Below are 23653 nucleotides of genomic sequence, written 5' to 3' on the forward strand. Positions count from 1 at the left end.
GTAGAGCAAGACATAAACGGGTACTTGGATGGCAGACAGCCATGGCCCTCAGCACCAACACTGAGGTGAAAATTATCATGCTATAATTCAAGCCCTGTCATGCCTCATTGCTTAATTATACAGTTCTGATTACAACGGAATCATTTTTCTATAGTATGTCCCAAGCTGACATCACTTTGATTAACAACTCATTTATCTGATTACATAGTAACTCAATAACATTTTGAATTGGAAGGAAACCAGAAAGCCCTTTCATGCCCATTCAACTTCCTAGCTAGCATGCATATAAGTACCCTGTAATTTTATCTTCTTTATTTATAGCTTGAACAATGCTTTAAGGACTTGGAGAATGGAACAAGCAGTAAGGTACAGCAATCTGAAGATAATAAAAAACCTAAGAGCCATGAGAGAAAGAGATAGACCCTACAGGAATCTGTAGCAGTCCTGCAGCTGGTGCCATCTTCAAGCTTGTGTTCCTAATTGTTTGTTACAGGACTCAGAGGCCCCAGGTATGTCGTAGCCCCATTATGTTCAGCCCTGAGCAGCCTCTAATTGAGGAGAGCCTGTTTCAAAGAACTCACAGTCTTAGGCTTTGATTCAGCAAAGAACTGAGGCATTAACTCTCCAACTTTAGGCTTCATTATCATACAACTTCTTGCAACACTGACTCTTTCTTTTTCTTTTATGACTCGCAACGATTCCCATAACACGGTGCAGTTCAAATCTTCAAAGTGCCATAAAATATAAGTAAATTAAGCTTTAAAACTGCCCCAGTGAGATCAGCAGACAGTTGTTTCAGAGGCAGAAACTGAGTCATAGAAATATGAAGTGACTTACCAAAGGCCCCATGTTAAAACATTGATAGTAAGTCAAACAGAGAAATGCTAGTTCCCAAATCTCTGTTAGCCTACCACACCTCTGTTTATTTTCTTATTAATACTATTCATCCAGCTTTAGATAACTTCCTACATATGCTGTTGGAATAAGAAGAGAAGGTGACCACTGCAAATGACCACATAGCCTTACCTGTGATGGGATCCAAGGGGGAGAACTATGAGACATAGCAAGTACATTGTAGAAGAAAGGCTGCCTATCAGAAAGGGCTGATTAAGTGATTATTCTACAGAAAGACTTTCATTCCATTGAAATTCCCAGTGGGAATCAAGGTGACTGGTGTAGCCATCGCTTGGTTCATTCCTCCTAGTCAAATTGAGCATCACTCCAGGAACAGGAATGCTCACAGCAGCGGTTTCATCTGCCTGTCACCCTACAAGCTTTCCATTACCCCATGTCTTCAGCATCCCCCTGCCAAAGCTAAGGCATTGACCAGGACGGTTTGAACAACTAAAAATCATGCCATCTAAAACTGGTTTTTTTTATAAAAGATCTATGACAGTTTGGGAGGGTTGTTTTGTTTTTTTTTTTAAAAAAGCTGATTTTTCACTTCAGCTTGTTTAGAACAGTTTGGATAACAAAATCATACTTTTCAGCATTTGGCATCACTCTCAACAGTTTTAGCTGATTAAAATAGCACTCCAGCTTGAAACATCCTGAGGAAAGGAATGTCTGCTGCACATGTATGGTGGTGTTAACAGCTGCCTCATATATTTTTCATAGTCAGCTCATGATTATTACTTCTTTGACCACTTAAATAAAGCACTATTCAGTTTCCAAGGCATTCCCAAAGTCAATGTGTGTTGAACACATTCTTATTGACTCTGCATATAAATGTGGTGAAGGTATTTCATTAGTTGATTTCTGCAGGCTGCTCCAAGTTTCCAAGTCACAGTTATGTTCATTAAAGCTCAGATCAAAACCCTCATCATGTCACATGCTTCACAAATGCATATGAAACAAGCCATTAAGCGTCAAAGTTCACAACCTTTGTGAATGCAGCAGGTGTAACTATCATGTCAAAAATTGTTTCCAGTTTTTTCGTGGTCCAACGTTTGTTTATTGACCTTCCTGCAGTTAATCTGTGAATACTTCTCATTTCTCTTCTTTACTACACAAGCATGGTATGCACCCTGCTGCAAGAGAAAGATAAAGTTCATCATGTGGATACTCCACTTGTCTGGAAATGTTTTTCTAAATGCCATTGAAAGTGAAATGCTGTGTACACATTCATGGCAGATTGCAGCTGAACCGAACATAAAATCACAACTGCATGAAGACTACAACATCCTCTAACAAATTTAGAGAGGCAGCAGAAAGAAAATCATCATTATTTCACGATGAAAACAGTGTGTGTTCATGACAAAATGTAAAACCAGGACATGATCAATTTTATTAACAAGCATCAGGAAGAAACCTCAAGAACAATTTCTAACCTGCTTCAAAAACACCAGGAACAGGGATCCTGCTGTACAGTCCATTACAGTAAAAGTTACTTAGCTGTCTCACCATACAAAGCCATCTGGCTTTGGTTTTTGTCCACAGCCCAACATGCATTATTTGAAAGGGTGGCAAATGTCTAAGACCAAAAGTGATCCAGCTGTGAGTAACTCTGGGCAGATTGTGATTGCGGTGAGAACCAGCATTACGGATTTCAGGGTCTACAGATGATGGGACAAATCCAAACCAGTCACTCATGAACACCCATGTCTCCTCAAAGTCAAGCAAATTTGCAGTATACTGAAGGGCTGAAGCCACTGCCTTTGCTCCAGACATGCTCTGCTTTCTAATGGGGAATAAAAGACAAATTGCAGCAAAAACATGATTGTGAAAACTGATTGCAGGACCCGTCCTGCTTCACTTGTAGCCCAAGGCGTCGATGCTAGGGGAAGACAGCTATAAACAAACTGCACATAATTATTCCATTATTACAGTACATGCCTACTGCGTGGGTGGGAATTCTTTTGTCTATCTCTAGCATATTTCCCTGCATAGCTTCCTCCCTCCCCATCACCCCCATCATCTGTTCAATTAAGTAATGCAATCAAAGGACATTACCTCAGTGTATTCACAGGGCCTACCAAAGCAACAGAAGACAATGTTTGAGGAACTTTTAGACAGGTGTGTGTTCATCTGATTAATAATTAAAGTAATAATAATAACAATAATAACAGCATTCCCACAACCTCCAGGTTCTTTACTGCTTTTCTTTGCCATTCCAGCTTTACCAGGTGTAAGTTATTTGCATTTTATTATTATTTTTTAAAGAGCAATAATTAGGGAGGGTGTGAACACAGAAGAACACTGCATCTGGCTACAACCCTTGCCAAACTTTGACTCTTCCTTGCATTCCAGGGTTAGGGTCAGGGAATTAAGAACTCTTGTAATGTGGTGCTGTAGAAATGCCTACCTCTCAACCAGGGCCTGATTCTTTACTCATTCATATAGATGTAAATCAGAGTATCTACTTCAAATCAGCTCAATATTACAGAGCTGGGATTGCAAGAAGAAACTTTCTTGGTATGTTGTTTGGGGAGGGGGTTTGGGTGTTTTCGGGATTTTTTTGAAAAAAAAAAAGGGGGAAGTAGAAAGAAAGCTTTCTTGTGGACATGTTGCTTTAATGTATTTATTCCCACAAGCACAGAATTTTTTTTGTGTGGTTAAGGACAAAGTGTATTAATTGGACAAGAAGCTATGTATGAAATGGTGACCAGCAACGTCCATGTAATATCTCAGTGCTGCCATTAGCTGAGAGCCTTGGATAATGAAACACAAGCTGGATGGAACTTACTTGTTCAGCTGAAAAATTAGTTGGACTAACTCTTCATAGGGAAAATGTTTCCAGCACCTCCATGATCCCAGCCTCAGTGGGCCTGGCTGGAGCAGATGTTGCAGTACTCTGGAGTACCACTACTGGATACTGTAAATCTTAATTAGTGGATAGTCCTAAATGATTACCTAAATCAGCAGTGTTCCTGCAAGTTTTGTTGCAGAGGTTGTGCTTTTTTCCTCCAGTTTGGCTAACATCGCACAAACTGGGGTGGGTACTGCACCCCACAAGGACACCTTACAGTAGATTTGCCAGCCTCTGGTGTATCTCAGCAATTTAACATTTATTCTGTGTTTAGCAATGCATTAGAGACCCTGTCCAGTTTTCAAGCTCTTGAATTCACACTCAGCTTTCAGCTTCTAGAAAACCATAAACTGATGTTATCGTACAACAGCAGGGATATGAGGCAACACCTTGGCTGGCACATCACTACAGTTTTCAGATCTGTTCACCTGTAGGGTAGATGGGTCATTAACTTCTTCAAAGACTGCATTCCTCTATCAGTTCCCTTCCAACTGAGCCCTACATTTCATTAATATCTCCTTATGGAGTAAAATTTCATTTCTTCAGCTCCAGCTTACTTCACATGGACTATCCAGCCTGCTGGTGTCCTGGCCAAGGTGCTACCTAAATGATAGCTGTGTACCCTGGAGGTAGGATATGGTGCTGTCACAAGTAAATGGTGATTCATCCTTTCTGAACTGCTGTAAAGGATTGTGCAAAGCAGAGGGCAATGGACAGCTGTCTGTTCCCTTGAAGGACAACAGAACACACTGTACTTCTATATGCACAAGTCAGCCTTCTTGCCCAAAAAGAAGAAAACAGGGCTCAGATATTTTCCTGATCCCTCAAAATCTTTGCAGTCAGAGGGTATTGCCTATAAACATACATTACACTTCTGAAGTAAATAAAAAGTTTAGGGTAATTCTCCCTCATTTGGCCTATTCCTGTTTTGTGAAAAGAAATAGATCTCAGTACAGAGAAGGCAGTTGTCCTGCTGTGTACAGAACTACTTTTCTCCATCAAAAGGAGGAGTATGCTATAATTAGCAGACTTTTTAGTTTTAATCTTTAGACAATGTCATAGAAAAAGCTTTAGTGAAGGGTATTATTTTTGTTCAGTTAAAGACTAACTGTTTAAACAACTAAAAATCAAGTAGTCTAAAACTGTTTTTAAAATAAGATCTATGACAATTTTGTGAGTTTTTTTAAAAAGGCTGATTTTTCTCCCAATTTGTTTAGAAAAGTTTTGATAACAAAATCATGCTTTTCAACATTCTTCTCAACAGTTTTAGCTGACTAAACTCTGTCCTTCAGAGTTTGCTAGTACCAAGCAAGACTTGTATTTACTATTAGCAAGGTGAACTAAATTCATGGCAAGACTGGACAAGGAAGGTGTGACTCAAAAAAGGCCTGCTTTCAGCAGAGCTTCAGAAACATCTTACTATCATCGCTAAGATCTTCAAAAACTCTGCTCAGTTGACATCTAGAGCTAAAGGCAACCAATTTCATGCCAGAAGCAACCTCTTGCTTCTGACACTATCAAGATTTTTGATAGCATCTTAACTGATGCCCAAATCCTGTCTGGGCAGGATTGAACCTAGATAGTTTCCCACTTGTCTCCAAGGTCCCAAACCAAGAGGTATATTCAAAATATATTCTGTACATGGACCCAACTTCACCGCCGGGCTTTGTACAGAAGACCACTAGTGAGAGGTTGATTTTGTGTTTATTACCATCCCATTTTAAGGCATGCCTAGGTCATTGCTTTTAGAAGATGGAGGATTTTTAATTTATTCCCTTTTCCAACAACTTAAGAGGTGGAAGAACTAGAAAACAGGCATCTGTCCCTCAAATGACAGACCAAGCTCTGAATATCTTGCTACCAGTGAGAAGACATGTGCCCTCCTCAGTGGGCAGGTATTCTAACAGCAGAAGAGGTCTTCCTTCCATACAGTCTCTGTCAGCATGTCCTGGAGGAAGGCATCCCATTCAAGGGGCTTAACTGTTAAGCTTTTCTCTCCTATCTTTGCATGGGAAGGAAGTCTGAGTGCCTAACCCGGGCTCAGGGTGCCATGAGACAGCAGGATGCCTGGAAATTTGGTGATATGATGTCTATGAGCACATACAGGGTTAGCCCAGAGGGCCTTAGAGGTATTTCACAGAGAAATGAAACAGACTCTGGCCATTGCAACACTTGACACCAGAACCTGCAAAGTCAGCTTATTTTAGGAGAAATTTGCTGGTGAACACAAGTGTTGGCAACATGTGCTTTCTACTTACACGTGCTTTAAAACTCCAACAGCTTCATAATTAGGCTGAAAATGTCGTAAATTATTATTTTTTCCCTTTTCCACTATTTTTAATGCAACTACTTTGCTTGGTAGAAAAAAACCCTCTCTCAAGATCCTCTTCTGATAAAATCAGTGAAGCAAATGAGTGCCCCTTACTCCATTTGACAGCCTCTTTAAAACTCCTCTTTCCAGCCCACCAACTAACAGAAGAAGCTAAGAGCAGCCTGATCCAGTACACTAGGAATTTGGTTCTGGTCCTGGGTCTGACACCGACTTACTGCCCGACCTTCATCTCTATGGGAATTCATTTCCCTCCATCAGCTCTGTCAATCCTCACTCTTGTTAGACTGAATTCCTCTAGAGAAAGACTGCTTCTCATTAGAATAAACTCTTTTACTTAACTTAGTAGAAGCCTGACAAAAACCCAAGAGTTTTAATGCTTAAATGATGCAACTGCCCACCTAGGGGAATTTAAAGAAGCCAGCTGCTAATGATACACTCAAAGATGATCCTCAGGCTGGAACTTCTTTTAGCTTTGGAGCAATATCAAGAGGCTGGAAATCATCCCTTCCATTTTGTTTGTATGTCTTGATTTTCCGGTTCTGGTACAAATGCAGCCAGAATTAACTGGATTTCAAGGAGGAGGTTGGTATACTACTAAGACAGATGATTTTGTGCAGCCCTTATCATTCCGTTTACAAGAGATGCCCAGAAAAGAAGTTAATAAAGATCTTTTCACACTCAGCAGCCTGCAAGAGAGGCTTCCTGGGTGCATGGGAAGTCTGCACTGTCTCAACCTTGAATACACTGTCTGTTACAAGTGAATTGCACAAGCTCAGATTTCCTCAGAAAACAGCAGTTTGTTACTGTGGACCTGCAATAAGTTGCTACAGCTCTGAGAAATATTCCAGATAAGCAAAATCCACAGAATGTAATACAGTATCTTTGCTTTTAGCAAATGTGATGGTGCTGACCCTGCTACATTTGTGAGTCAGGTTTGCATGTCCAGCATCTGGCTCTTGTGGTTGGGATTCCTTCACTTCACTCTCAAAAAATCAAACACCAAAGTCTGCTCTAATCACTATGGGCTCACTGTATGGAAAGTCACAAGCAATTTCACTCCAATTTCTTCTTCCCATTGACTTAATACAAAAGATTCAAATTGTCTAGGTCAGACTTAGATGTCTTCCCTGTGGCACGCATTCACGTACCCTGCGTCACACACCCAGTGATGGCTTAGTCACACATCCTCAACACTAAACCCTCAAGCTGGAATCAAGGCCATCATGCCTCTTTTCCCATTCTGATGCTTGTGTTCACACTGCTCAACTCAAATGTTTTCACACATGGTTATCAGTCTGAATAAACTGAGATGCACTGCCCTCGTACTGCATGACTGATGCTTTCAAGAGCTGAAATTGAATGGGAGATTGATATTACTAGCGGACAAAGGTTTGAATTATAGCAATAATCCTGAAGTGTCCAGACAGCAAAAAAACCAAAACCAAAACCAAACAAACAAACAAAAAAATAACAAAAATATAACAAAAAAACCCCCCAAACAAACCGTAACAACAACAACAAAAACAGTTCCCTTCATTTGACTCCTTCAGGAGGAGATATACTGCAATTCAATGACCACACTGGAGAAAAAAAGTCAAATTTCAGGCAGAACCTACATTTTCAATAACCTTTAAGCAGGACACTGACAAGGTTGAAGGCAAATGAGGTGACAAGGTGACATGACCAGGTGAATCTGAAGATCCAGCATCGAACATGACTTTTCGACAGTGATGGAGGTCTTTTTATTACAACATCTGCAACATATTTTGCTAATGAAATGCCATCTTTTTTATTTGTAAGTCCTCATTTTCAACTACAGAGCAAAAGACTGAAACATGCTGTGAATTTCAAACACTCAAAAACTATATCCCAGAAAATCCTAGGATATATATCTGCTTGCAATCACTGTCTGTACTGACAAAATTTGGACTGGCATCTAAATCCAGGTACATAATAAAGTCTTTCTCATGTGAGATTTCTGAGACATGCCCAGTACACAAGATAACAAAAGTCATCAAAGGGACACTCGTTGTGCAAGCAAGAGGAATAAATCTCACAATCCTGTAAGGTTTTTTTCCCCTTGGGTCCACACTGTAAACTCTCAGTTTGATGACAAAGGTTCTCATCCAAGTAGAAGACCTCTCAGAAAGTTGCAAGAACCTGAAATTTTAGTAACATGAAAGTAATTTTGGATCAACAAGACACACAGGAGCAATAATTACAAGAAAAAGTAATCAGATAAACAAACAGAGTTGATGCTCAGTTGAACATGGGCATGCTAACAAACAGAAAAGGTTTCATGTTTTTGAAAGATTAAGTGACATGATTTACCTAAAAACAGTAGAAAATAAGCTTATAATTCACCAAACCTCTGTCCTCCGAAAACGAAACCTTCTCCTCAAATATTGACTTAAGAAACCTTCCTCTAGTCTTCTACTCCAGATGAACTTTCTAGTCCCATTTCAGTTGTTTCTTAGAGCCACTTCTCAGTTTGCCTTCTTCTAGCTTCAGTTAAGGCAAAGTCCGAAGATCTCTAGTCTGTTGCCTTGACTTGTTGTTCCTGATCTTCACCATAGAGGCAGGACACAGAGTGCTGGGCATTGAGGCCACATGAAGTAAAGAGGTAGGAAGAGTTTACATTAAGAATTTTGAACCTCTAAACTAAAAAAAATCTTTTCATTAAAAGAAAACATGATCAAGCCGAGTACTGCCTGTCTGCACTGATCCAGTACATCAGAGAGATGGTATACCAGGGAGAGAAATACCAGACAAAAATTACCTTCTTGTTTTTATCTTATCATCAGGACAATGCACTGGGGAACTGAAAAACTAGCATACATTTCTGAGCTCTGCTGTGTTTCTTTACACAAAGAATAAGAATTCCTTCAGCCAAAAGAACTACAAAGCTAAATGGTATGGTGTGTTTCAAGTAGCCAGAGGAAATCACCTGCTTGACCCTAAAAATTACAAAATATGCCTTACCTTCTAGATAAAACCATTGAGATCAGTGTCTCTGAAAATAAAACCACTTATCACATTTTAAAATTCAGGCAACTACTCTCAAAATATTGTCTTTAGATTCTTTAGGCCAAATATCATTTTCATTAGGACATCACTGAAAATGTAATAAGATAATATATCCCTGGCATTCCCACCTGGCTCTTCACTCCCTACTAACGTCAAGTTGTTTCAGTTTATTGCAGTTGCATGCCTTATTATCTTGTACACTGTCTGAAATGTCCAGACCACTGGATATTGATTATTCACCTTTAGTGGAAGACATATTTCCATTTACAACTTTCTTCCAATAATGTGCCTTTTTTTACTGAATCCAAAAATATGAAGAGTTTTAAATGAAGAGTGGGGGTTGTTGATTTTGTCTGGTATAGAGTCAATTTTCTCCATAGTAGCTAGCATGAAGGTGGGTTGTGGATTTTTGCTGGGAAAAGTGTAGATAACACAAGGATGTTTTCCTTATTCCTGAGCAGTGCCTATGCAGAGTCAAGGCCTGTTCTGCTCCTCACCCCACCTCACCAGCAGGCAGGCTGGAAGTGCACAAGGAGTTGGAAGGGAAGGCAGCCAGGACAGCTGTTCCCAACTGTTGCCAGGGATATCCCACACCATATGGCATGTAAAGCTGAGGGGAAAACAAGGAAGTGGGGGCAACATTTGAGTGATGTTATTTGCCTTCCTAAGCCTCTGTTGTGCATAATGGAGCCATGCTTTCCTGGGGATGGCTGAACACCTGCCTGACCATGGGAAGAGATGAATTAATTCCTTACTTTTCTTTGTTTTGATTTGCTTGCATGTGTGGCTTTTGCTTTGCGTATTAAACTGTCCATATCTCAATCCACGAGTTTTCTCACTTTCACCCTTTCAATTCTCTTCCCTCTCCCTCTGCAGGGGGAGTGAGTGGCTCTGTGATACTCAGTTGCTGTCTGGGGTTAAACCACAACGGGGGAGGAAGCACCAGAAACTGCCCAAGACCAGACTCTCATCTATGTGTGCTAGCAATGACTCTGCAAAGCACTCAAGCACTTGCTCAACTCAGTGCATAGGTATGCCTTCATTGACTTTGCTGGGACAGGTATGCCAGGTATGCAACATCTTACAGGGCAAAGCTCTTCACACAGTAGTTCTCAAACACTTCCCTATTATAACTTAGTTTCTGACACCCTCATAACTCTAAATATTCATCCAAACTGTTTAGTATCTGTTGAGTCAGGACGCCACATGTAACCCACTTGGGGCATGACCTCTAGTCTCAGAAGAACTGACCCAGAGCCCTGCATGGACACAGTGAGTTTCTGTGGTGATTATACGTTGGTATGTGACCACTACACAAGCAAGGAAAACCCTCTCTCATTACTAAGGCTGGTTTGGGCACTAGTCCAGTTCTGCCAAGGCCTTTATCTGCCTATGTAGTTAGTAATCAGTTTGTTTCTACCTCACCCATATTTCCTCCAGTAGCTGAGCATCATCTCAATAAGGTGAGCTCATTTTGCATTCCCTTTCCTAATTGGACCCTTTAGGCAGCAGATCATGTTTGTGCAAGACACAGTAGAATAGCTCAAAGAATTCAAGTTCTAATTGATTCAGGTAGTAGAGAGCCTTGATAGCATCTTCTGCATTTGAGATGAATTGATTGCTGTGATCCAACACTTCAGATGAGTTTTGAGTATTTGAGCATTCCCATATATCTGAAACATTCAGCATAGCTCCAGTTTCAACCTACGACTCTAAGCACAACATAACAAATTAACTAAACAGTGAATAATGAGATGTCACATACTAAGAGTTTAATAGCAGAAAATTAGTGCAAAGGAAAATGTCATCTAGAATGACCATGTAACTGTCAGATAGTGACAGAGGAGGACTGCTGAAACCAATAAATGCACTCTGCTGCAGTAGAGAAAGATGGTCAAAAATCATATATTTGTCCAGAACAGAAATTTTGCCTTGCATTCATGAAAGCAAGTTAGAAAAATAAATCCTAATGCTTTCAAACACATACCATCTCCTATTTTTACCCTCATTTTTCATGTAAACAAGTATTTTCTTTATGAAACCAACACTGTTGGATTCATCAACTTAAGTGCCTACAAGCCAGGCAGTCCCCAAATCTCCATCCATGCTCTGCAGTGAGACAGACTTCTCAAAAGCAACTCAATCCCATCCTAAGCAAAGTGGGTTTTGTCACCTGATACTTTTTTCTTTCCCTTCCATTGAATGTTGCCTTGTTCTTTTATAGCTCAAGAGGGTGAACATCAACACCACCATGCCCCCGCGACTTTCTCTGTCCCATTCATTAATTTGTATAACTCTTAGTCATCTGCTCTCTAACAAAGTAGTCCTATTCTTTTCTGTTTCTTCCTGAGGGAACTCTGGTCATGCTTAATTATTCTTGTTGCCTATTCTCAACCCCCTGTGTTTCTGCTGTCTCCTTTGTCAGGGCAAACTGCAGTTGGTAGTCCTGATTGTAGGGCTGACAATTCACGCTGACAATTCACACTATGCTGACTAGTTGTGCAAGACATTCAAGTTAGGGGAAGAGAAACTCTACATATCTTGCGTAACCAACCAAAACCATGTAAATTACTACTGAATATGCAACTAGGACTGCTCTGCTTCCTACAGCAAAGGAAAAAGGATGGGAATGTCTCAGTAGGCTTTTGTGTGTCCTGCTTCAAAATCTTGAAGAGCCGAAGCTGTAGGAAGAAGCAGGAGTGCTTCACAGGAAATTTAAATACAGCCTGAACAGGGTCTCTCAGCCTCCAACTTATCCTGTTTCAGTGTCATAGTTGTCACCTGACAGTCCCTTCTCTGTCCCCACAACCTCTGCCTTCTAGGCTGGATACCAGAGCAGCCTCCACAACTCTCAGCAAACAGCCCCAAAAAAGTCCCACTCTCTTAGTCTGCCAGACACTCATCTCTATTTGCACATCCCCTCTCAGCCCATTCTAATGGAATAGGCATCTCATCCCCGACCCTCTGTCTTCTCCCTCCTCAGATCTGCCCCTGCTTAAAGACAGTGGAGGGCTACCACATCCATAGGAGGTGCAGGATGCTTTCCCCCAGGGAGGGCAGTAATTGAGCTAACAGGGCTGGTTACCACAACTGACCATGAGCCTGAACTGCTCTTCCTGCATTAAAAAATTTCAGTCCTTGCTCTGAAGGGCACAGGTAGAACATGAGCCCTCAATGGCACTTGGAAAGGGATGAAAAAAGGACATGTTCAGTGAAAACCAAAAGCTGTTGAAGCCCTCAAAACTGGCCTCATTCCCCCTTTTCTTCCCCTTTTTCCAAAAGCAGCTGTGAGTTGTTGTCTGACTGGATGGCAAATGCGATGCTCAGTCATGATGTTAAGACCAAATGCAGGCGGAAAGCACAAGATGCTCACAAAAGATCATCTGCCCATGAGTGACTTACAGAGAGAGAATGTAAGTGATTTTCAGCAGCAAGGCAGTCTCGGTGTTGGTTATTGGCACCCGCAGTGAGGTGGCCATGGGAGGGGGAGGCTTTCCCGTGAACCAGCAGCAGGCTGGTATGTCTCTCTAAGCTGGTTAAATGACACAGTATTGACTCTGCTCCTTGGCTGGGCATCTTAGGTAAGAGTGAGTTGTGAAATCCCAGCCCAATATTACCCTCTGACATTTGCTTTTGAAGAAGTTACCACAGAAACCTCAAAAGCAGGTTTCAGCGAGACACATGTAGGGCTTTGGTCCTGCAACAGTCCTGTGCAAGAAAATGCATTTTACCTTTCCCAAGGCCCCTACACTCCACAGGGGTCTTTGTCCCAAAGTCAGAACTGCCTCCTCCCCCTGGAAATCCCCATAGATGCAGGGAGACCATAGACCCACAGCAGGGTGTCACAGGGCAAGATGAGAAGTTGGTCTGAGAAAAGAGCTGATTGAAAACACAAAGGAATGGCTGGTCATGTTTACAAACCCCAGTTTAAGTCTGAGTATCTGGCTGATGAAAAAGGATGGAAGCAGATGGCTGTAGGTGTTCCCATCTTCAGCTTTGAGCCCTGCCCCTGCTTCAAGACAGCTCAGCTGCTGGTGTGGCAGTAATTGAACCACTGCAAATTACAGCCTGGTGTATTAAGGAGAACCAAAGCCAGCGCCAGTTTTTCTGTTAATATTACTGGTCTGAAAACTGTGCTGGTTCAACAGCTGCCTCCCAAAGAACTGAGCCACCTTCACAGTGCGAATGAACACTTCCGAGAGAGAGGTGGAGCAGCCAGCCAGTGACAGGAATCACTGCAGCCATCTCCGGGTAAGTCATCATTGCCCATGAATCAAAGGACTTACAAAGTGGATCCCAGGCGGGATGTAAAATATTACACATAGCTCTAATAACTCTGGGGTTTTTGAGCCTCATGATGTATGGCATTCCCCTGTGGCACAGACTAAATCCATGACTGCATGCTTTCTAAGAAGCTTAGGAAGTGATTGTATAAAATTAGTATTAACTAGTTTCACTATTATTAAATGGAAAATTAAAGCTTTCAACACTAAGCTATTCAAGGTGTTTGCTATACGAATGCTCTGTAATGCCCTCATCAACAATAACCATCATTAAGTCTGCTTCTTAAAAGCTGAAGAAAAATGCATAATCTCTTGTATTATAATCCACTTTCCTAGAGCAGGCATGAATTTAAAAATCTATTAAGAATGACGTGAACAGAAAGCAATTTCCTGTAAGATCACAGAAAGGCTCAGCCATAAATAGAACAAACCCTATCAGTTAAGTTGCAAAGGATAGTCAGACATATCCTGTCCCAGATTCATAACATCAATTTATCTGTTTGGCTGACTTTGCTTCACTTACCATGTTATTGTTTGTGGTTCCAATGTACCAGGATACTTAAGGAAACAAAACCCATGAAGGATGTTTCCTTTGGACCACATTCTGGTAATCTTAAAAATCATGAGTCTTATTCTCCCCCTTTCTCTTATTTGTTAGTCCTCAGCTTTTACAGACTTCAGATCCATTGTATTACCTTTGGCCAGGCAAACAAGCACAAATTGCCTCTCCTGGACCTGCTAAGACAAACCAAAGGAAAAAGCTAATATCATTGCCAGCAGGGCAAATTGCTGCTACCAGAATAAGGTGCAGCAGCTGCTGCTGTGTCAGAGACTCAAAGAGCAGTCCACTTGCAAGAGGAGAAAAAGAGAGTAAAAGTATACCAGGGCTGCAACAAGCCAGTGAGCTGCCAGCCAGACCACAGAACTCTATCTGAAGTAGAGCACAATGGGGAGGATCCTGTAGTTTCCCTATTTTGCAAATGAGGACGTGGGATCCAAGTTATTTAAGGCCATCCAGTGGGTCAGTGGTAGAGCCAGGACAGGTTTTCTCACAACCTCTGAGCAATACACATAGTTTTCTAGAATAAAGTTCTACATACAGTATTCAAAATTAAATGATAAAGTTCAAGACATCAAGAACAAAGAACAGTGCAGGTTTTCTCCTATAATGGGTTCTTGATTGCCCTCTTTGCTAGCATTCACAAGAAAGGGAGAGGAGAGGAAAGGAGCAATCTAAAATCACCTATAATGTTCAGGTTCTTGCAAATAGGTGGGAAAAATTTTGGTGGACCACCCCATGTTTACTGAACATTAGAGGCAATAAGTTCTCAAAGGCAGGGCAGGAAAAGTCTGCCAGGGACTCAGGCAAGATTTTAATGGATGAAGCTCTATGTTCAGCAAAAATTAATTGAATGCAACAAGTTTTAAATTAGGCATTTCTGTCTGATTCCATGTCAGAAGAACACACCTCTGAGCTCCCAGGATTGTCAGACAGGAGTTGTTTCTGGAGTAAATCTCCCAAACCAGCCTTTTCTCGTTAAAACAAGAAAAGCAACAACCACAATTTAAAGAAAACCAGTTGTAATTCTTGGGTTCAGATTTCTGAGCCAAGGGGAGTGGAATGACCTTGAATTTAAAGCTCCTTTGTGACAAAGAAATTCTGCCCCAGTGCATATGCAATTACATGGCACTAGCCATCTTCTAGACAACACAACAAGCTTTCTCCAAATGCATTTTATAGGAGACACAGTCCTAGCTGTCTTCCAAAGATGCTGTGTAGCCAAATATACCCTAAAAAGGTAAATCTGAGACTCCTGTGAATGAATCTGACATGAGCAGAGGCTGTGACATATCCCATGTGTCAGCCCTTGGGCACTTCTTCCTATGTTCACCTGCAAAAACTGAGGCATTAGAAGTTCTCATGATCCCCTCAGCACAGCCCTTCTCTCTCCCCCACACTCAGTGCAAAGCACTTTCCCTGAATATCCTGACCTAGATTTTGCCATGAAATATCTTAGTGCCAAATAACTTTTGATGAAACAGGGTCTGTTCTTTCATAAAAAGAGCTTTAAATAAATCTCCTATGTGAACACTCAGGATTCAACAAGCAGGAAAAATCGGATTTTCAGGAGCTCTCATTGTTGTTTTTCATTAAAATTAGAAGCAAATGCTCCCATTAAACTTGAGGAGAACACTGCAACCAGTGCTAAGCTATGTTAAAATATCCTGTCTGTATTGACTAAAATCTACAGTCTTACTCCAAACAAAAATAAGTTCCATGCAAGAGGCTTAAAGGAACTAGACTATGAAAATCCATAAAGTAGCTCATAGGCTAATCATCTCTTCAAAGCCCTTCTTATTTGTTTCCTTGGAAATGAAAATGCAGCCAGAAGAAAAACTCTTTAAGCTCATGAAAGTGCTCTCTCTATAGCTACATGAAAAAGATCTGAGGATTTAAGCAAATGATGAGTGCTCAGTAATAACCTCTTCAAAGTGTGCCCTCTATACTAATGTCCTTGATTGTGATAGTCAGAGGAATAATAAATTTATACAGACTAAGATTTACTCATTCAAGTGGTGCCTGCTTGAAACTAATTGGCTGCATGGAGGTCAAATTCAAGCTACTGTAAAACTGATAACCAAGTAGTGCTATGGTTGGAAGGAAACCCTGTCACTGTTTCTAAAATGTAAGCTTAATGCCTTTCTCTTGGTTTTCATACATCTCTCTTTCTCCTGTTCAGATTGCAAATGAAGAGGATTTTGAGGAACAGAGCTTTAGTCTGCCCTATTTAATCCATCATAAACCTCTACTTTCTCAAGGAGATACCTGGTAACTGGTCAGTGACCACTGTGAAACAGGTTGATGGGAACATTTTGGAGAAGTTTCCTGGAAGATCAATCTCTTGCTGGATTTTAAAAGGTCAGAGTATGATGGATTCTCTCACTACAAACACCACTGGGATTGATGTATTCTGGTTTAGATCTATATTTCCCTTCATATTTCCGCATTTACAGGATTTATACCATAACACCTAATCTCAGAAATACTGGCACAGAAGCTTTCTATTTTTGTTTGGATTATTCTACATGACAGGCAGAAACTGGGCCCATTTAAAAAAAAAGCAATCTACCTTCTGTTATTTTGCTAATTGATGATGTTCTCAGATTCCCTGATTGTTAAAGAACTTCATGATTTTACTGGAGAATGAGTTTTTTCAACTCAATAGGCAAACTAGAAGGTTTTAAACATATGTTCCTATTTCTCCATCTCACCAAGACTGAGCTATTCCTGAAGAAACCTTCTTCTATACAAGCATTTATAAGTGGCTAACTCCTGACTTTCGAAACCAAAACCTGACCTGGGAATTGGACCACTCTACCACTTTATCCATTATATGAACATTCTGAAACTGTTTCTTCAGCAAATGTATCATCTTAGTTACCTCTTTTGTCAGACAAAAGAGAGCATAACTGCCCACTCAGACCAAACTAACTACATTTTCTCAGCGAGTCTAGCAGCACTGAAATGTCCCAGCTTCCCTCTGGTAACAGAGGCTTCTGTCTCGGTTTGAGGGGAAAAACCAAAATGTTTTACCCACAAGCAGGGGAGGGGCCTCCTCCACAATAATCACACCACTCTTTATCAAATTTAAGAAAAGGAATTTTAATACAAGAAGGATAACTGATATATATATATATATATATATATATATATATATATATATGTAAACAGACTAGTGCAACCCACTTCCCCAACACCATAAGAGAAAAAAAAAACAACAACAAAACCCAGCAGGTTTTCCTCCGGGAGAAAAGGTTATACTTAAGTGTCCTTGTCACAGCTCGGCTGGCTGCAGAGTGAGTTTCAGTCCCTCTCCAGCGAAACAGACGAGCAGTGGGCTTTCAGATGGACTCAGTCTCTTCCCCCTGTGTTCCCCGTCCAAGAAGCAGAAAGGTACGAGCAACCAGCAGCAAATCCAAGGCAGGCAGCAGCACGGCAGGAAAAGGTGGTCCGAAGTAGGCAGCGGCAAGACAGCCAGGGAGAAACCCCAGCAGTAACCAGCAGGGCAGCCTGCCTCCTTGGAGTCCCCACTCCCCCCTTCCGCCGAGCCAAGACTGAGGAGAATATCCAAAAAAAAAAAACCAAAAGAGACAAACCTGCCCCCACCCCAGCGATCACAGTTAACTGCTTCTTTTGTTAACCGCTGGCCTGGGCAGTTAAGTGGCAGGGGAGAGAATTTACATAATAATCCCAAACTACAACATTATCCACCCCTAAATTCTCTTCCATGCCGATACTCTACATTAAACTTAAATTTTCTTTCAAATAATTAAGTGTTTACAAATACAGTAATATGAGTCGTTTACCCAGAGATAAGTTCCCCTTGAGGTATACATCGTGTCTCTCCATCTTCCTGCATCACCCACCAGGTGGAACCAGATCCTTGAGCAAAGACAACCCCACGAATGGGTTTGCCTTTGCCTGAGGCAGGGTTGATCCAGACTGTTTTCCCTAGCATACCTCTCAGGTGTATTACAGGGACTTTGTCTCCATCTACAGTGTGAAGGGGTTCTGATTGGGCAGGGCCGGCTCGATTGACAGAGCCTCTAGTGTTGACTAGCCATGTAGCCTTTGCTAAGTGTTGATCCCAGTGTTTGAAAGTCCCTCCACCCAACGCCTTCAAAGTGGTTTTCAACAGTCCATTACACCGCTCAACTTTCCCGGCAGCTGGTGCATGGTAGGGGATATGATACACCCACTCAATGCCATGTTCTCTCGCCCAGGTAGCAACTAAGCTGTTTTTGAAATGAGTTCCATTATCTGACTCAATTCGTTCTGGGGTGCCATGTCGCCACAGCACTTGTTTTTCCAGGCCTAGGATGGTGTTCCGAGCAGTGGCGTGAGGCACTGGGTGTGTCTCCAGCCACCCTGTGGTTGCTTCCACCATGGTGAGCACATAGCGCTTGCCTTGGCGGGTCTGTGGCAGTGTGATGTAGTCAACCTGCCAGGCCTCCCCGTACTTATACTTATCCCAGCGCCCACCATACCACAGGGGCTTCACTCTCTTAGCCTGCTTAATGGCAGCACATGTCTCGCAGTCGTGGATAACCTGAGAGATAATGTCCATGGTTAAATCCACCCCTCGGTCTCGTGCCCATTTATAAGTGGCATCTCTGCCCTGATGGCCCGAGGCATCATGGGCCCATCGAGCCAAGAACAGCTCTCCCTTGTGCTGCCAGTCCAGATCTGTCTGTGATACTTTCACTTGCGCAGCTCGGTCTGCCTGTTGGTTGTTGAGATGTTCCTCATTGGCCCGATTTTTGGGCACGTGTGCGTCTACGTGGCGGACTCTCACAATCAGCTTCTCTACTCGGGTGGCAATATCTTGCCATATATCGGCAGCCCAGATGGGTTTCCCTCTGCGTTTCCAATTGGTTTTCTTCCATCGGTCTAACCATCCCCAGAGAGCATTGGCCACCATCCATGAGTCGGTGTAGAGGTAAAGCTTTGGCCATTTCTCTCGTTCAGCAATGTCCAGGGCCAACTGCACGGCTTTAAGCTCTGCAAACTGACTCGACCCACCTTCTCCTTCAGTAGCTTCTGCAACTTGTCGTGTGGGACTCCATACAGCTGCTTTCCATTTGCGATTAGTCCCTACAATGCGACAGGAGCCATCGGTGAAGAGGGCGTAGCGTATTTCCTCTTTTGGCAATTGATTGTATGGTGGAGCTTCTTCCGCACGTGTCACCTGCTCTTCCTCTTCATCTGCTAGACCAAAGTTTTCACCTTCAGGCCAGTTTGTGATGATTTCCAGGATCCCAGGGCGATTTGATTTTCCTTTACGGGCGCGCTGCGTAATCAGGGCAATCCACTTGCTCCAGGTAGCATCAGTGGCGTGATGTGTAGAGGCAGCCTGTCCTGACAACATCCACTTCAGCACTGGTAGTCGAGGTGCCAGAAACAGCTGTGCTTCTGTGCCAATCACCTCTGAGGCGGCTTGAACTCCTTCATAGGCGGCTAGGATCTCTTTCTCTGTGGGGGTATAGTTGGCTTCAGATCCTCTGTAGCCTCGGCTCCAGAATCCAAGTGGTCGGCCTCGAGTCTCACCAGGCACCTTCTGCCAAAGGCTCCAAGACAGGCCATTATTCCCGGCAGCGGAGTAGAGCATGTTCTGTATGTCTGGTCCTGTCCTGACTGGTCCAAGGGCTACAGCCTGAGCAATCTCATGCTTGATCTGGTCAAAGGCTTGTTGCTGCTCAGGGCCCCAGTGGAAATCATTCTTCTTACGGGTTACCAAGTAGAGAGGGCTTACGATCTGACTGTATGCTGGGATATGCATCCTCCAGAACCCTATGGCACCCAGGAAGGCTTGTGTTTCCTTTTTGCTGGTGGGTGGAGACATTGCTGTGATCTTATTGATGACTTCTGTTGGAATCTGACGGCGTCCATCCTGCCACTTCACTCCCAGGAACTGGATCTCTTGGGCTGGTCCCTTAACCTTACTCCGTTTGATGGCAAAGCCAGCTCCCAAAAGGATCTGGATGATTTTCTCTCCTTTCTGAAAAACCTCTTCTGCTGTGTCCCCCCACACAATGATGTCATCAATGTATTGCAGGTGTTCTGGAGCCTCACCCTTCTCCAGTGCAGTCTGGATCAGTCCATGACAGATGGTGGGACTGTGTTTCCACCCCTGGGGTAGTCGGTTCCAGGTGTACTGCACGCCCCTCCAGGTAAAAGCAAACTGTGGCCTGCACTCTGGTGCCAGAGGAATGGAGAAGAACGCATTAGCAATGTCAATAGTGGCATACCACTTTGCTGCCCTGGACTCCAGTTCATACTGGAGCTCCAGCATGTCCGGCACAGCGGCACTCAGCGGTGGGGTAACTTCATTCAAGCCACGATAGTCCACAGTCAATCTCCATTCTCCATCAGACTTATGCACAGGCCAGATGGGGCTGTTGAAGGGTGAGTGGGTTTTGCTGACCACCCCTTGGCTCTCCAGTTCACGGATCATCTTATGGATGGGGATCACAGCATCACGGTTCGTTCGGTATTGCCGACGGTGCACTGTCGTGGTGGCAATTGGCACTTGCTGTTCCTCAACTTTCAACAGTCCAACAGCAGAAGGACTTTCTGAGAGACCTGGCAATGAGTTCAATTGTTCAATCCCTTCTGTCTGTACAGTGGCTATTCCAAAAGCCCATCTATGCCCCTTTGGGTCCTTAAAATATCCATTCCTGAGGTAGTCAATGCCCAGGATACATGGGGCGGCTGGACCAGTCACAATGGGGTGTTTCTGCCAATCTCTCCCTGTCAAGCTCACTTCAGCTTCTAGCACAGTCAACTCTTGAGATCCCCCTGTCACCCCAGAAATAGAAATAGTTTCTGAGCCCACATGTCCTGATGGCATTAATGTGCATTGAGCGCCAGTATCAACCAAAGCCTTATACTTTTGTGGGTCTGATGTACCAGGCCATCGAATCCACACAGTCCAATAGACACGGTTGTCCCGTGCCTCTACCTGGCTAGAGGCAGGGCCCCTCTAACACTGATCCTGGTCATAGCGGTCAGAACCTTTTCTCGATGAGTACACCTGGGAGGTGCCCTCCTGTGGGTCAGATTCTTGCCCGTGGGAAACTGGGACTGCACTTACTCTCACTGACCTTCTTCCATTCTCCTTCAGTTCTTGTACTCGGGCTGCAAGGGCACGGGTGGGTTTCCCATCCCACCGTCCCATGTCTTCTCCATGTTTGGCCAGGAAGTACCACATCTCAGTTCGTGAGGTCTGTCCACTTCCTCTGGCTGGGGGGCGTCTGGCTCTGACTTCAGAGGTTCTCATTCGCACTGGTGCCACTTGGAGACTTTCCCTAATTTCCTCTCTGATCGCTTTTACCTCTGCAGGCAGCGTCTTGAGACTCTCAATCAATGTCTCTACAGCAGAAATACGGGCCTGCATTGGGCTGTGGGTCATGCTTTCATATATCCGGAGCTTATTTGCTACTGCGCCCACTGTTTCATGGTTCTCTTCCCTATACATGGATGCCAGGAAATCGGTGTATTCAGCTGGCCCCGAGCGTGAAAGGTCCCACCACATATGTGGTGTGCATCTGACCTTGTCAGGGTCATTATTGGCTTGCCCACCTCTTCCAAAAAGCACGTCCATCATTGCCATCTCCCTCAGACGTAAAATTCCTTCTTCCATCGTCTTCCAAGTCTTCCTAATATGATGTTCCTGCAGGATTTCTCTATAAACAAACTTCTCTCTTACACTCGTTAGAAGTCGTGCCCAGAGTGAAAGGGGCTTTGATTCCCTCACGAACACCTGTTCAATAGCCACGTCCTGGGCCAGAGCCCCCAAAAACCTGGCTTCAGCACCATCCAGTTGTAAGGTTTCACCCATAAGGTCCCAAACTCGGATCAACCAAGTCAGGATGGGCTCACCCGGGTGTCGAGCAATGTCTTTCCGCAAACTACGGAGATTATCAAATGACAATGACTCATTGATGATCTCAGGCTCTGGGTCTGCTTGCTGTGGAGGTGCAGCAGCCCCCTCATCGTCTGCTGGATGGTCTAATTTGGTCTTATATTTCCTTTTCTGAATAGGGGCAACTTCCATAGGCTTGGCCTGTCCTCCTGGTTTAGCCTCATCCTTTTCTCCCTTCACTGTGGCATCAGGGGTTTTATTCTCTCGCTTTTCCCCCTTCACTGGGCTAGGTTTCTGAATGCATTCTGGAAAAACCCTGGCCCTACCTTCAAACATTCTGTAAGCTGCAGGGATACAACCCTGCAGAAAAACCATAAAGAGCAAGATATCTCTGGCATCCAGGGAGAATTTAAACATCTCAAAAGCTGTTGTAGCAGACTTGAATGGGGAATGGACAAAGGGTTGGGAGAAGAGATTCCCCTTTGTTCCTTCCCAAGGGTCCGTACTATTATCACTGAATCCCCAGAGGTAGCAGCTTAGGTTGCGGCAGGAAAACAGCCTGGAGAGCACCACCCACATGACATCCAAAGGCATCGAATTCATGGCACCATAAATCCAGAGTAAGAACTCAATAATAATTGCGGCTATTTGAGTTTTGCTCATTGATTTGTTGATAAGACTTAAACCTGCCACTCCTTTTGGCATGAATTTGTACCAACAAAAAGCCAATATATTATACAGGATGGTCCTGATGAACCCTAAGCTCAAGACCCACATGGTGCCACAAAATAGCAGTTATCCTTCTTTGTTTACAAGCCCCACACGTTGGGCGCCAAGAAATGTCTCGGTTTGAGGGGAAAAACCAAAATGTTTTACCCACAAGCAGGGGAGGGGCCTCCTCCACAATAATCACACCACTCTTTATCAAATTTAAGAAAAGGAATTTTAATACAAGAAGGATAACTGATATATATATATATATATATGTAAACAGACTAGTGCAACCCACTTCCCCAACACCATAAGAGAAAAAAAAAACAACAACAAAACCCAGCAGGTTTTCCTCCGGGAGAAAAGGTTATACTTAAGTGTCCTTGTCACAGCTCGGCTGGCTGCAGAGTGAGTTTCAGTCCCTCTCCAGCGAAACAGACGAGCAGTGGGCTTTCAGATGGACTCAGTCTCTTTCCCCTGTGTTCCCCGTCCAAGAAGCAGAAAGGTACGAGCAACCAGCAGCAAATCCAAGGCAGGCAGCAGCACGGCAGGAAAAGGTGGTCCGAAGTAGGCAGCGGCAAGACAGCCAGGGAAAAACCCCAGCAGTAACCAGCAGGGCAGCCTGCCTCCTTGGAGTCCCCACTCCCCCCTTCCGCCGAGCCAAGACTGAGGAGAATATCCAAAAAAAAAAAACCAAAAGAGACAAACCTGCCCCCACCCCAGCGATCACAGTTAACTGCTTCTTTTGTTAACCGCTGGCCTGGGCAGTTAAGTGGCAGGGGAGAGAATTTACATAATAATCCCAAACTACAACAGCTTCCAAGTATCCTGAGCAAAAAAGGACAAATCCCATAGTAGAAAGCCCGATATCACTTCCTTTCTAGGGGATCATTTACTGCCCACATCACAGAAGTACTTGCACAGTGCATTTCCCAGAGAAATTCCCTCTTTAGGATTTCTGATGCCTTTGCTCAGCCGGCTTGGAGGCCACTGTGGAAAATAACACTAAACTACAGCATGAGTTTTCACCCACAAGTGGCTCTAGGAAAGTAAAGCTCATCTGCCTAGGCACCTTTGCCACATGTACTTTTCTGCTTGATGGGAAAACATAAAATCATAGAATCAT

The sequence above is a fragment of the Pithys albifrons genome, chromosome 4, assembly GCF_047495875.1.
Source record: "Pithys albifrons albifrons isolate INPA30051 chromosome 4, PitAlb_v1, whole genome shotgun sequence".
NCBI classification, from domain to species: domain Eukaryota; kingdom Metazoa; phylum Chordata; class Aves; order Passeriformes; family Thamnophilidae; genus Pithys; species Pithys albifrons.